The following is a 13,356-nucleotide window of genomic DNA, read 5'->3' as shown; positions in this document are numbered from 1 at the left end:
GATGTGAAAACCTCAAAACTGGCTGCACTTATTTTTGATGCAGCGTTACTTGTTCCATGGGTGTGTTTCGGGAATCAAAATTCTGTTACTGCTGTCAATTAAGTTGCCGTATACCCTGCAGTGATACGAAGAATTTTTACGCAAATGCCTTTCAAAGAAGGTCCTCCAGCCAGTGGAGCTGGCCAGTTGGTGTGATGTGATGGTTAATCCCCATTCACTTATTGTGACATATAACAGGGGGCTGGGAATTAAGTGCATAGAGATCATGAATCCAGCGTCAAGGAATATGTTCACTTGACATCGCGGTGCTACGTGGGCGAGTTTAATGTTTTCAACGATACACATCGCCAGAGAGAGAGAGACTCTTTAATGAAATACAGAGAATTTAGCCGGCGTTTCAATATCGCTGGCATGCTACTCTGCGTACGGAGGGGAATTTGGGAGGTAAAGACAGAAGGAGAGCCGCACACGAGTTGTGCGGCTTCTCATGACAACACAGACGCCTGGAGGGGACTTCAGTGTACTCACTGCGCTTGGCTTCAACAGTCAATGCAAGTGCAGGGCGCTTTCCTGCTTGGTGAAAATTATTTAAATAGAAACGTCGCGCTGTGGCCTATATAGAGCTATGGTAAAAAATATTTGAATGGTCGAACATAATCAGTTTTGAGTATGAAAAATGACCGACGTACGTATCGATACCACATTTGCTCTACTTTTTGCGCGCAACGCGCACAAACGCGTTAAGCTAGAATTAATTGTGCAGCACCTTTTAAAAATTCATTCGCCTCAATTGCTGGTTCTCCCTAGATTAAAATTAACTGCGCAGCTAACACACATTTTTTTTCACTTGGCCGTAGTTTATGCCGTGCGCCTGGAATCGTCTGCACCGAGGACGAGGGAAGAAAAGTCAGCAAAGCCGAATAGCGGCCGGCCGTCTTTGCATGGGTGGCCATATATGCTTCGCACGAAACGCAGAAGCACTTCAGTTATGCGAACCACGCTTGGTTGGTACGCATCAGTTGTCAAGTTCACTACGAGACAACGTTTACCGTCCAATATTGATAAATGATATGTGTACAGTTTTGCCGAAAATGAGCCAGGATCGAGTGAAGCCGGCCGGATGATCCTTGAAAGCTGAGGATATGATCGAGAGCGCGAGCTCTACAGCGATGCATGGCCTTCGTGCAAAGAATTTTCAGGCACTATCAGAAGGGCGCGCAGCTCACATATACTTAAGGCGTGCTTGCAAGAATCATGCAATTTTCACGAATATTGTACGTGTTTGAGCATACGTACGTGCGTTTCAGCTATGTCCCCGCTAATTTCGTAAGCTGCTTTCTGGCCAAATAAATCTCCACCGGTGAGCGGTTGTGCTGGTACTACAAGATGTGTGCTACACAAACTGATTAAAACGTACAATTAAGCTTCTTGCCAGTATTATAACTTTCCCGAAGCGATTCGCAGCTATGCCGGTGACGGTCGAAGCTAACGTCGCCCGCAGGCAGAGCAGCTGCATGCAGATTTCAGCAGGACCGCCAGAGTCACGCCGGTAAACAGAGCTGCTAATGGAGATACCTTCAGCACCTTCAAAGTCGTGCCGGTACAAACAAAGGTGCTAACGGAGATCCCTTCAGCACCTTCAGAGACGCGCCGGTGCAAACAGCTGCTAACGGAGATGCCTCCAGCCCCGTCAGAGTCGCGCCATTGCAAACAGAGCATCCATGCAGATTCCTTCAGGACCTTCAGGTGCATGTAGAGGTGACAGTCAAGAATCCTATTGGCTCCCTGAAGGAACCTTGAAGGATTTTTTGACTGGGATGCACAAAATGTTCCTTGTTTCTTCATATAATCCCAAAAAACCTGGTCCAAGATACTTCCTTGTATTGCACACTGGGTATCTTCGAAAAATATTTCAAATAATCCAATTAGCCAACTGAACACATACACCGCTCCTTAGAGTGTCTCCGTAGAATGGCTGCGGCAGTCGAATTTCGCCTCCATCGCAATTAGCCCTATAGGCCCGTGTGCTGTGCGATACCAGTGCATGTTAAAGAACCCCAGGTGGTCGAAATTTCTGGAGCCCTTCACTACGGCGTCCCTCATAGTCTCAGTAGCTTGGCAAAAGTGGCATAGAATGTCTAGAAACATTTTCCCGCAGTCCAGGCTGCATGATTCGCATTGGATATTTTTTGATCTTTGAGTGAAGTTACGCGGTACAACCAGTGTATCAGGCTCAGTAATCTGCACTTGATGCCTAAAATCTGAGCCAAGCAAATATTAAGTCGGAAGCCTTTAATGTCTCATCGTTGTAAGCAGCAGTTGTCGACAGAAAATGTCACGCTTTTCAATTGGTGGAAACGGTCGTGACGTCGTAGTGCGCGAATTTCAAACGGGGCCAATTGCACTTTGGCTAGTAACCATACCACCAATTAAAGGGATCGTATAGTGATGCTCCAAGTAAGTGGGACTGAGCTTAGTTAATTACTTAATTACCCAATTAGCCTAATTAGCTTTACTAGTCAGGCTATATAAATAAATAAAACCGATTAAGAAATTGGTCGAGCTCAGGAATCGAACCCCGGTCTTCGGCGTGAGAGACGAGCATGCTATCCACTCCGCCCTGCCAGCTCGATGGTTTGGAATGAACAAAGGCGCGTCTAGTGAATACGGTGTCTTCGCTCACTCTAATCCTCCTCCATACCCTTCCGGCGAGGTTTAGGTGTCCATCGACAAATGAGAGACAGATAAATTCCTTTCCTCAAAAACCAATATACCGACGAGCGAGGCGTAGAACCGAATGGGCGATGGCGTTCTATGGACTCCTTGGCAGAGTTGCAAGACGCTGTCGCGTTCCACTCTTAGGGGCGAAGCTTAACATCTAACCACACATCAGTGACCACACTTTAGGTCAAAAAAGTGGCCCCCTGAATTTTGACGGGTGTCCACCGAGATATGTGAGACAGTTACTGCGTAATTTCCTTTCCTCAAATACAATTTCATATTCTTCATTACGGCTCCTCTTATCTATCTTCTTTCACTCCCACCTCCCTTCCTCTACGATGCGGTTCAGGTGTCCACCGAGATGACAGAGAATTACTGCGACATTTCCTTTCCTCAAAAAGCGTTGCGTTTAAAGGGCAAGGCATCGCGCCGAACGGCTGGTGGTGTTCCGTGGACTCCCTAGCAGCGCTACAACGCGCTGTCGCGTTCCACTCCTAAAGGCGAAGCTTAAGCGTCATTAATTAGCAGTTAATTAGTATTCAGGTATTAATCAGTAATTAACAATTAATTAGTGATTTGCCATCACTTAGTAATTAGTACTCAAATATATGTGACGCCACCAGTGCCACAGAAACAGCGAAGGTGGTGCGGAAAACGCTTCCGCCTCTACCCACTTTAGACAGTCAAAGTGCCCCCTGAATTTTTACTATGATACTTGTACATAAAAAAAAAGTAAGCGGGTGCATGCTCACCGATCTTCTCCAGAAGGGCTCTTGTAAGGCGCTGGTTTAACACGTTGGCTTGTCGGAGCTCCTTCCGCAGCCTTTTCACTTCTTTTTCTTTGCGGCTTAAAGCCTCTTGAAGTTCAACACCCGTGTTTTGTTGTACCGCCTCATTCTGCTGAAACACTATGCATTAGGACTATAGTTATAGCACAACAATACAGGCAATCAAAAGGAGGTGACACAAATGCTTATCTTAACTGTTTATTATAAACCCAGAAAGAAAGGTCATGAACGCACACTAGCATTTGCACAGCTGCACACAGCATCAAAAAACCTAAAAAAATAGGACCTATCGAAACAGATGCAAACAGACCCGCACTTCAGCACCAAAATGCACAATTTCTCATTTATGCAGTTGACCACCACCTTTCTCCTGTAAAAGGCCTCTATGAGCATGATATCTGCCTGGTCCATATTTATGCCCAGGATGACCACAACAAAATTTGCACTGCTACCTTCCGGTTCTGAGTGCGCTTCCCAGTTGGTCATCAACATAGCGTCCAATCTGGCCTTATGCAATTATAGTTTCATTTTTATAAAATTTCATGCATGACATGCAGAGCATAATTCACAAACCATTTTGCATGTGTCTTCAGGCATCTCAGCGTTTGTCTCTTCAAAAGACATGAGGGCACAGCTCTGCACGCTTGCTTCAGGCTGGGAGAACTGGTACGTTATACTTACTGTCACTTTGTGAGACTTTGGGTAAAGCTGTGAATGTACAATTTTGGCTTGACATTACCTTTCACAGCCCTTACCGCTTTATTGCTCGCATCTGTCTTTGGCTTAACATGTGCTTCTGCCATGGCAAATTCACAGAAACTAGCTGCAGATAGCCAGACCCATTGCCTATTAACACACAAGAGCATCCGTCTCATGGACGACACGTAGGGAGGGAAAGATTGGTACAAGCAACAAAGCAGCAAGGACTGTAAAGGGTAATGCCAGGCTAGAGCTGCATATTCACAGCATTACCTAAAGCATCAAAAGGCAAAACAAAACTAAGTCGCGGTGGTTAACGTACCAAAGCAACAAATGGGCTATGAGCGACACTGTAGTGGAGGGCTCCAGATTAATTTAGACCATATGGGGGTCTTTAATGTGCGCTGACATAGCAATATATAAAGGTTTTTTTGTATTTGACCTCGATCAAAATACCAAAAATACAGTCACTGGAGCATCAAACTAGCGATCTTGGGATAAAACACCAAAGCCACCGTAGTGGGTAACCTCAAATAGGTGACTAATCAGAATAATGTGCAGTTCTTTCAACACCGAGCAAGCTTGCACAGCTGTGTCCTCACATCTCACCAAGATGTCTGAAGAAACAAACAAACCGGTTTGTGAATTCTCTACACAAGCAGCAAATTGCACAAATGCCAGATAAGATGTTACATGAACAATAGACTCTGGAAGCACACTGAAAACGTGAAGGTAGCAGTGGAAAGTTTGCTCTTCACTGCAAGGCTTGCAAGCTCATGAAAACCTTCTACACAAGGTACCCTGCACAACCACTGTGCTCTGCAAGGGAGACTTTATGCACTGTTTTCAATAATCCCTCTCTTTCAGACATCTGGATGCCTCAACTGCTCATGCATGGAAAGGCGTGTACGTATGTGTTTTGTGCCTGGTTTTCCAATGAAACAGATTTCTTTGCAATTTCTCTATCCTCTGTTCACCATATCCGTGACCCTAAGCATAAAGTACATAATAGGCAATAGGCCACAGATACGCACTGTATCACAACAACGTGATGTCTTTGGGTGGACGTACGGCGACACCAACCTCCCCAGGAGTATGCAGCTTTTGCTCGGCTAGCACAGATGCTCATCACTTTGGCAGACAGTCTTCATCTAAGCAGTATTTCCTAGTGTGTTTTGGCTGGCAGAAAAGGCAAACAAATAAACTGGGTGCACGAGCTAATACAACTGAGCTGCAGCACTGGAAGCCAGGCAACACTGCAGTCTCAGTGAGTGAACCAAGTGACTGTCATCTGGTCCCCTCTTGGCTCTGACACCCAAGGGGAGGAGGAGGACGGCCAGCTACGTATTTCAGATCACTCCCCAGTGAGCTCCCCCGTGTGAATACCCCCTAAAAGCACGGCAATACTCATTCAAAGGCCCATACCTCCAATTCACTCTGCTCTATAATCTCCTCATTTATGAGAGAGAGAGAGAGAAATGAATTTTAATGAGGGAAAGGTGGAGAGGTCGGCCGGTGGTAACATAGCCCTGGCTTTGCACCTCTTTGCATCTTTGTCATTACGCATCTTCTGCGAAGGAAAAAAAATGGATTCACATGTAATATCTTCCAAGCCTTTATTATGCCGCTTATCATGCCAAAGTACTTTTAAAAACCATAATAAGCTTCATTGCTAAACCATGTGAAACAACTCACTACTCTCTTGCCGACTCGCTTGCTGCTACGCTCTAAATCAACGTCGATTAGAGTCGGAAATGGCTCCCGCAAGCTCTTTAGTTTTGCATGCATGAGTTGCAGATCATCTGGAGGAGAACCACAAAACAAGGCACATTGCATTAGCAGAAATGAACATGACAAAAAACAGCAACACAATGAGTACATTATATAGCGGGTCCTATAGCGGAAAACAATCTATGTATATCACTGCACATAATAAACTCGTGAAACTTCAGCATGACTCCATGCTGAAGTTTTCTGAACTCCATAAATGAATGGCAGCGTCTATTCTACCAGCAGCTGGAAGAATTTTCACGGTTCCAGGGTGAAATTCCCCTGTCACCCACCTCCGAATGGATACTTAGGGTGACACAAGATGAATTTTGCCATTTTTTCCTGGCACCGATCCTCCTTTTGTCCCCATCAAAGTCATGTACTAGCTATTAATACAGCTTAAGCACTGTAAGCTCGATAGCAGTCCCTTTGCTATTTATGTGGCCCCCTCTGAGTTAGCAACAACACCAGCGTCTAAAGCAAAATATCTTAATCCAAGCTGCCGGACACAGCCAAAAGCGGAAGCAATGAATGATAGTTTGTGCCAAGGGCAGCAAAAAAGGGTAAGCCAAGCTCTGTTAAGATGGCAGAAAAGGATAAGCTCCATAGTGGTGTGCTGACCACACTGACGTGCTGTCAAGTGTTTAGCTCGATTGTTGGTGAACCCGCCTACAGTGTTTTTATCCTACTCCTTTAGTCTTCTTACGCTTTATAATTAAACCTCGCAATGGAGTGCGCTTCGTTCATTTTTGGTGGGCCAAAATTAAATGCCGCAGAGTCATCGCCCTGGTACGCTAGATGATATCTGGCACACATGAATGTAGGCTACCACAAAAGTATCCCCCAGATACGTCCGTTGCTTCCAGTCGCATGGTGTCTAAGCAGCATTCACGTTTAGCACTAACACTGTGGTGCATGCAGCAGGAGCGCTTCAAATAAAAAAGTGCACCAGGCCACCTCAGTTGTTTAACGTCACACATATGTATGCTAAAGAAAGGAAGTGTCTATCCTACGAGCAGCCTGGACCATTCACCTTCTGAAATTGTCCCCTCGCGCACCTCTGATTGTGTACAGGGAAGCGGGACCTTTCACCATGAAAACTGCTTGACACTTTCGCGGTCGTCGTTCAGGAAAGAAAGAGCTCTAGACAGGTCTTGCCGCACAACCGCTAATTTTCAGCGAAAGAGACTTTATTGCTTCTTGGGTCTCGAGCGCCTGCAGGCAGCCACGTGTCTTTACTTTTTGAGCATTCGCGGAGAGGAATTCTAGCGCACTGAAAGTAGAAAGAAGCGCAGTTTACCGAATGCGTACTCACGGGAAAAATAATAATAAAAGCAAAAAGACTAAAAGATGAAGGACAATAATGTGTACCATTTGACCTTTGCACACGGGCAGCGTTCACCGTGGTTACGCAAACCCGTAATTTAGAGGGTTCAGTTAGCGAGCGTCAAACCTGTACCCGCGCTCGACGTGCGGAACTCTACCAAGCTTAATATGGGAGTAATTACTCATTGAAATCCACCCAAGCACATCCACCCAAGCACAGCCTGTGCTGTCGCTGTGCTTGGGTGGATGTCAATGAGCAATTACTCCCTTATTACAAATCTACTCCACCTTGGGGGATTCCCCTAAACATGTGATCTACGAAACTTAGCTGCACTTTTTGTCACCCTTGGAGCTACCATTGTTCATTACGCCCGATTTCGGTTTTCTCGAGCAGCACTGTTGGCGCGCGAGCAGACAGGAACAGAGCCCGCGGTATTCTCGCTTTCACAGCACAGCACCCCAATGCAATCAGTAGCCAAGAAGAGACGCAAGATATAACAAAGGGACTACTGTCAAGCTGTAATCGATCAATTTCAAGACCCGTGTCAGCCCGTATTTCTGCTGGGAGCGGCTAAAATTTACTGGGCTGGTGGGAGGGTCGGGACCTTGAAAAGCGAATTAAACATGTACTCACAACGCCTCTCGTAGCCAGTCAGAGGCGAGTGCCGGGATAACTTCAGCCCGGAAATTCTCCCGACCGCCGGCAGAATGAAAACTGCCAAACGAAAAATGTTTATACCGCAACTTACCTGCCAGGGCGTGAACAAAGGCCGGGTAGTACCCTTGAATGCTCCGGTCTTCTGAGCACCAGAAAGCCTCAACTTTTTTGCAAGGATCGAAATCATCAACGTTAACCGGCTCAAAAACTTTAATCAAATTAACGGGCAATATGACCCGAAATTTGTCTTCGTACTTTATGTATGCAAGCATCATAGGACAGTGCAGTACGTTCGCAGACGACAACGCAATAACCACTTTCACCCCTGGATTGCGATTCGGCTACAGCTTTGTCGCGAGACGGCTGCCGTGCGGCGTAGCATGGCGCCATGCTTGTCGCTGTCGTGGAGTTCTCTTCATGCTTTATAGGTTTTCGTTCTTGCGTTCTAGTGCTGATGTTGGTTTACTAAAAGGACGGGACACATATACATTTGTTTGCATGTTGTTTTCTCTCTAGTGATGCATAAGACATTAGAATGCATGCGAGCGCTAAATAATTGATGTTGTTTCGGTTTGGTGCGATCAACCGAGACGAATTTACGAAACGCTGGTATGAACTTTATAAACCGGAGTGTTCCTGCAGTAGAAGCCCATGTAAGAACGCTTCGCCACTACATATGACACCTGACCTGTTCGTCTTTTAAACACATTAGAAGAAAATTTAGTTGATGCTGACAGTTCAATTACCAACGAGAAGTGCTCTCTTGTAGAAGATGGATTCACATTCACGAACACCGATTTATTTTTCTGGAATCCGCGCGTTTATTAGAAAGAAATATATATTTGGCGGATATGCACGTGCAGTCGATTGTTCGTTATTTATTTGGCTGTTATATATTCGGATGAACAAAGGAGCAATAATCACGGGGCGCCAGGTCCTGGCTATGAGCTCGAGTCATGCCCCAAAATCTCCTACTTGAATCTTGTCAAGCCGCCGCGATGGCTGAGTGGTTAAGGCGCTCGTATACCGAGCAGGAGTGCACGAGTTCTAACCCGACCGCGGCGGGCCACGTTTCGATGGAGGCGAAGCGCAAAAGGCGCCCATGTGCTGTGCGCTATGGCAGTGGACTTTAAAGATCGCCATGTGGTCGAAGTTATTCTGGAGAACTCCACTACGGCACCTCTTTCTCTCTTTCGTCTTTCGCTCCCAACTTCCTCCCTTCCCTTACGGCGCGGTTCAGATGTCCACCGAGATAAAGTGAGACATATACAGCGTCATTCCCTTCCTCAAAAAACCAATTTGCGTATTCAAACCATATTGCCAATCTTGTCACAAGCGAGGTGTGGCGTGCGCGTATACGGGCCTGCCTGAGCGCTATCTCTCTCTCTCACACACACACACACAGCGATCAGCGCTCCCAATTCCGTTTGAATTTCATATGCCACAGATTTAAGCATTATGCTTCTGCGGCATAAAGTTCGAATTCGCGGAATATGTACATCACTGACAACAGACGTGCTGTAGTGTCTATATAGAAATATGCTGGCATATTTCTAGGCACTATATCCTAGATCTGTTGCGCCCGAAAAGTATAAAGCCGGCACGATGAAGGAAATAATGTGTTTACTGGCTGGAGCGCTAAGATGTAAGATGGCGTGCGGCCGAACGGTGCATCTCGCTCATAGAGTTTCTTACTATTACCTAGAGGGAAAGCTGGCAGCCCGTCTATGGGAGTTTGCATGGCGACCCCTCGAGACCACTTCAGCCACCATGGGCGCTCAAAGCATCATGGGGCGGTGAGCTACTTGTGGCGGAACTGCAACTTTTGGCCAAAACATAATAGAAAAATAAAGCTGTTTGATAACTACATACGTCCTAGCATTGAATATCTTGTCTAATGACTGCAACAAACGAGCAGAAAAGCATTTAAGTGCAAAGTTTGCCCAAAATAAGACACGACTCGCTCTCCTATTGGCCAAGTAATGAACCCTATAAAACTAATATTTCGTAATTAACAGGCGCATTTTTAAAAGTAAATACGTTTTCAAAAAAAAATCTTGTTGCTTAGATACTTCAAGAAGTTTTTTAATGGCATTTCGGAAAAGTGAATCCTTTTATTGGCGTCGTGTGTCTATGCGTTTTTACTACTATGGTTTTTGCACACTGCGTTCGCGCGAAAGTCGTCTGCGCACACACGAACAGCGTTTTTGGAATGAAACATCTTAGTAATAACACTCCGTGTTCCCGAAAAACTACGACTGTTCCGCAACAAGTAGCTCACCGCCCCATGATGCTTTGAGCGTCCATGGTGGCTGAAGGGCAGCGCCGCCAGCTTTCCCTCTAGGTAATAGTAAGAAACTCTATGATCTCGCTGGCACGAGAGTCGAGCTTTATTCGGCGGAACTTCGGCGTCATCTTCATCGGCGGCTGGTACTGCTCCTACCGCGTGAGGCCGCGGCTACTGCTAAAGTAGCCCCCCCCCCCCCTCCCCCCTGCTAGTGAAGGAGTACGGTGAAGCTGGGAGCCGGAACGATACCTTCCGCTGCTGAAGGGTAGCAGGGAAAGATGGCGGAGGAGGGCACGTGGGCGGCTGGGGTATAGAAACCACACACGGAGGCCCTGTGGACGGGGCGTCTTCTGTGAAGCCTGGCTTCAAGCGGTCGATGGAAATGGTGTCAGCGCGCCCGTGAAGGTCCACGATGAAGAACTTCGGTGTTCTTTCGAGCACACGGAAAGGGACGTCGTAGGGGCGCTGAAGCGGCTTGCGGACAGAGTCTCGGCGAACAAAGACGTGGGTGCAAGTCGCTAGTTCGGATGGAACGTATGAAGATGGCCGAGACTGGCGTCGGAGATGTGGCGCTCGGATATGACGGCAAAAACGGCGGAGCTGCGTCACGTAATCAGTAGGGTCGGGACTTCTGGACGAATCGATGGATTCGAAAAATTCACCGGGAAGACGCAGGGGCGAGCCGAAGACAAGTTCTGCCAGAGTGCAACGAAGATCTTGTTTCAGTGTAGCACGGAGGCTGAGCAGAACCATTGGTAGGGATGCAGTCCAGTGGGTTGTGTCGAGTTGGGCTTTGAGGGATGCTTTTAGCGAACGATGGAAACGTTCCATCATGCCGTTGACGATGGGATGGTAAGAAGTAGTTCTGATTCGAGAATTGCCAAGTAAATTCATAAGGTTATTAAAAAGGGAAGACTCAAAGTGGGCGCCACGGTCGGTGGTGATGGTCGAGGGAAACCCGTACCGGGAGACCCAACCGGCGACGAATGTCCTGGCGATGGTGTCACTGGTTGCGTCATGCAGAGGGAACGCTTCCGGCCAGTGAGTAAACCGATCGATGTAAGTAAGGAGGTATGACCCAAGCAGCACACCAACAATGGACCGACGCTGGCATAATGCTGGTCAAAACCGGCTCGAAAGTCGTACCGACGTCGGCATTGGGGCAAAAAGTTACTTTTTCCAACCTTGGCCTGATGTTCGGGCCAAGACTGGACCTATCTAACTACCAACACTGAACCGACATTCATGCCACTATGAGACCACTGTTCAGCCGCTCTACCAACACTGAACCGACATTCATGCCACTATCAGACCACTGTTCAGCCGCTCTACCAACACTGAACCGACATTCACGCCGCTATTGTACCCACTTTCAGCCACTCTACCAACACTGAACCGACATTCATGCCACTACCAGACCACTGTTCAGCCGCTCTACCAACACCGGCTTGACATACCACAATTAGGCCACTGTTCAGCCTTTCTGCTAACGCTTGCCCGAAGTTTATGTCATTGCATTTCCAGTTCAGCGAATATTCACATTCCAGTTAATGTTCGCATTGGGAAAGCCATGGGTTTTGGCATTGCAAAGCTGCAATCATCTCTTCTATACACATGCACAACAAAATGAGGCAACGAAAGAATCCAACTGAGAAACAATTTATTAAATACAGTAGACTCGCGATAATTCAAACTGATAATTCAAACAAAAATCAAATTTTTGGTTGGCTCGCCATGTTTTCAATGTATTTAAGGCCGCTTAATTCAAACACCACAATTCGGTTAATTCGTACTTTTTGCTTGTCCATACCGGAAAATTATCGGCTATCGCTGCCGCCACTGGTGAAAAATCCGAGTTATTATATGACTTCAACAGTGGAAAATGTGAAAATAAGCGCACTATGACATTAAAAAGACAAAAAAGCAAAGAAGAGCCTAACAAACAAACGTTAAAAACGAAACAAAAGCCTCCCGAAGGGCGCATTGCTGCTCAAATTTCTGTGGCTTGCTAGCCAGTTCAATGGAGGAAATTCGAAATAAAACAACACATAACCCTCAAAACTTGTGGAAAAAAAACAACTGTCCACCTTCGCTTGTCAAAACGTTCAAAACTGCGGCCACTGACGTAAAAACAAAGAGCAGGAGAAAAAACAAAAAACGGTGCAAAAGTGATACGAGTAGCATCGGCCGATTCCGAATCACGTGACCGCCCGTGCTTTTCTTTCCCTCGTCAGTGTCACCATGTCTCCGCGAGGGAAGTATCGGACGCTCTCTGTAAAAGAAAAACTGGCAGCCATAGAAGAAGTTGAGGCTGGAGTGAAGAAGACTTCTGTGGCATTGAAATATGGGATCACCAAAAGTACGTTGACAACGATTGTGAAAGCGAAAGACAAGCTGCGAAACAACGCAAGCCGTTTCGCTCCGGACAGAAAAAGGCTTAGGGAGGCGGCGCATCCGGAGCTTGAGAAGGCGGTTCTCCTTTGGCTTAAGCGCGCTCGGAGCTGTAATCTACCTGTAAGTGGACCGATCCTGCAAGAGAAGGCCGAACAACTGTCTCTGCGCTTTGGAATTGAAGATTTCAAGTGTAGTGACGGATGGGTGTCGCGATTCAAAGAGCGACATGGCCTCACTTTCAAAACAGTAAGTGGAGAAGCGGCAGCGGTCAATGAGGCGGTTACTACCGACTGGCAGCAGACGCGTCTTCAGAGCCTACTTCTTGAATACTCCCCAGCTGACATTTATAATGCTGACGAAATGGGACTTTTCTTCAATGCCTGCCTCAGCAAACATTGTGTCGCAAGGGGGAGCGTTGCACCAGGCGGAAAGCTGAGCAAGGAGCGACTCACTGTCATGGTTTGTGCCAATATGGATGGTAGCCACAAGCCTGAACTTTTCGTTGTGGGCAAATCAAAACGTCCGAGGTGCTTCAAAGGCGTCCGAATTCTACCTGTTTCCTATGCAGCAAATACACGTGCGTGGATGACGCAATCTTTGTTTGAAGATTGGCTGCGGAAACTTGACGTGCTATTCAAGCGCGATAAAAGAAAAGTGCTGATGATTGTTGATAATCGTCCCGCTCACGGTGACGTGGAGGGGCTGGAGGCAAT

This window comes from Amblyomma mixtum, chromosome 2 (genome assembly GCF_055824585.1).
Source record: "Amblyomma mixtum isolate Tamu chromosome 2, ASM5582458v1, whole genome shotgun sequence".
NCBI classification, from domain to species: Eukaryota; Metazoa; Arthropoda; class Arachnida; order Ixodida; family Ixodidae; genus Amblyomma; species Amblyomma mixtum.
The sequence above is the reverse complement of the archived record's forward strand: the minus strand, read 5'-3'. Positions refer to the sequence as shown.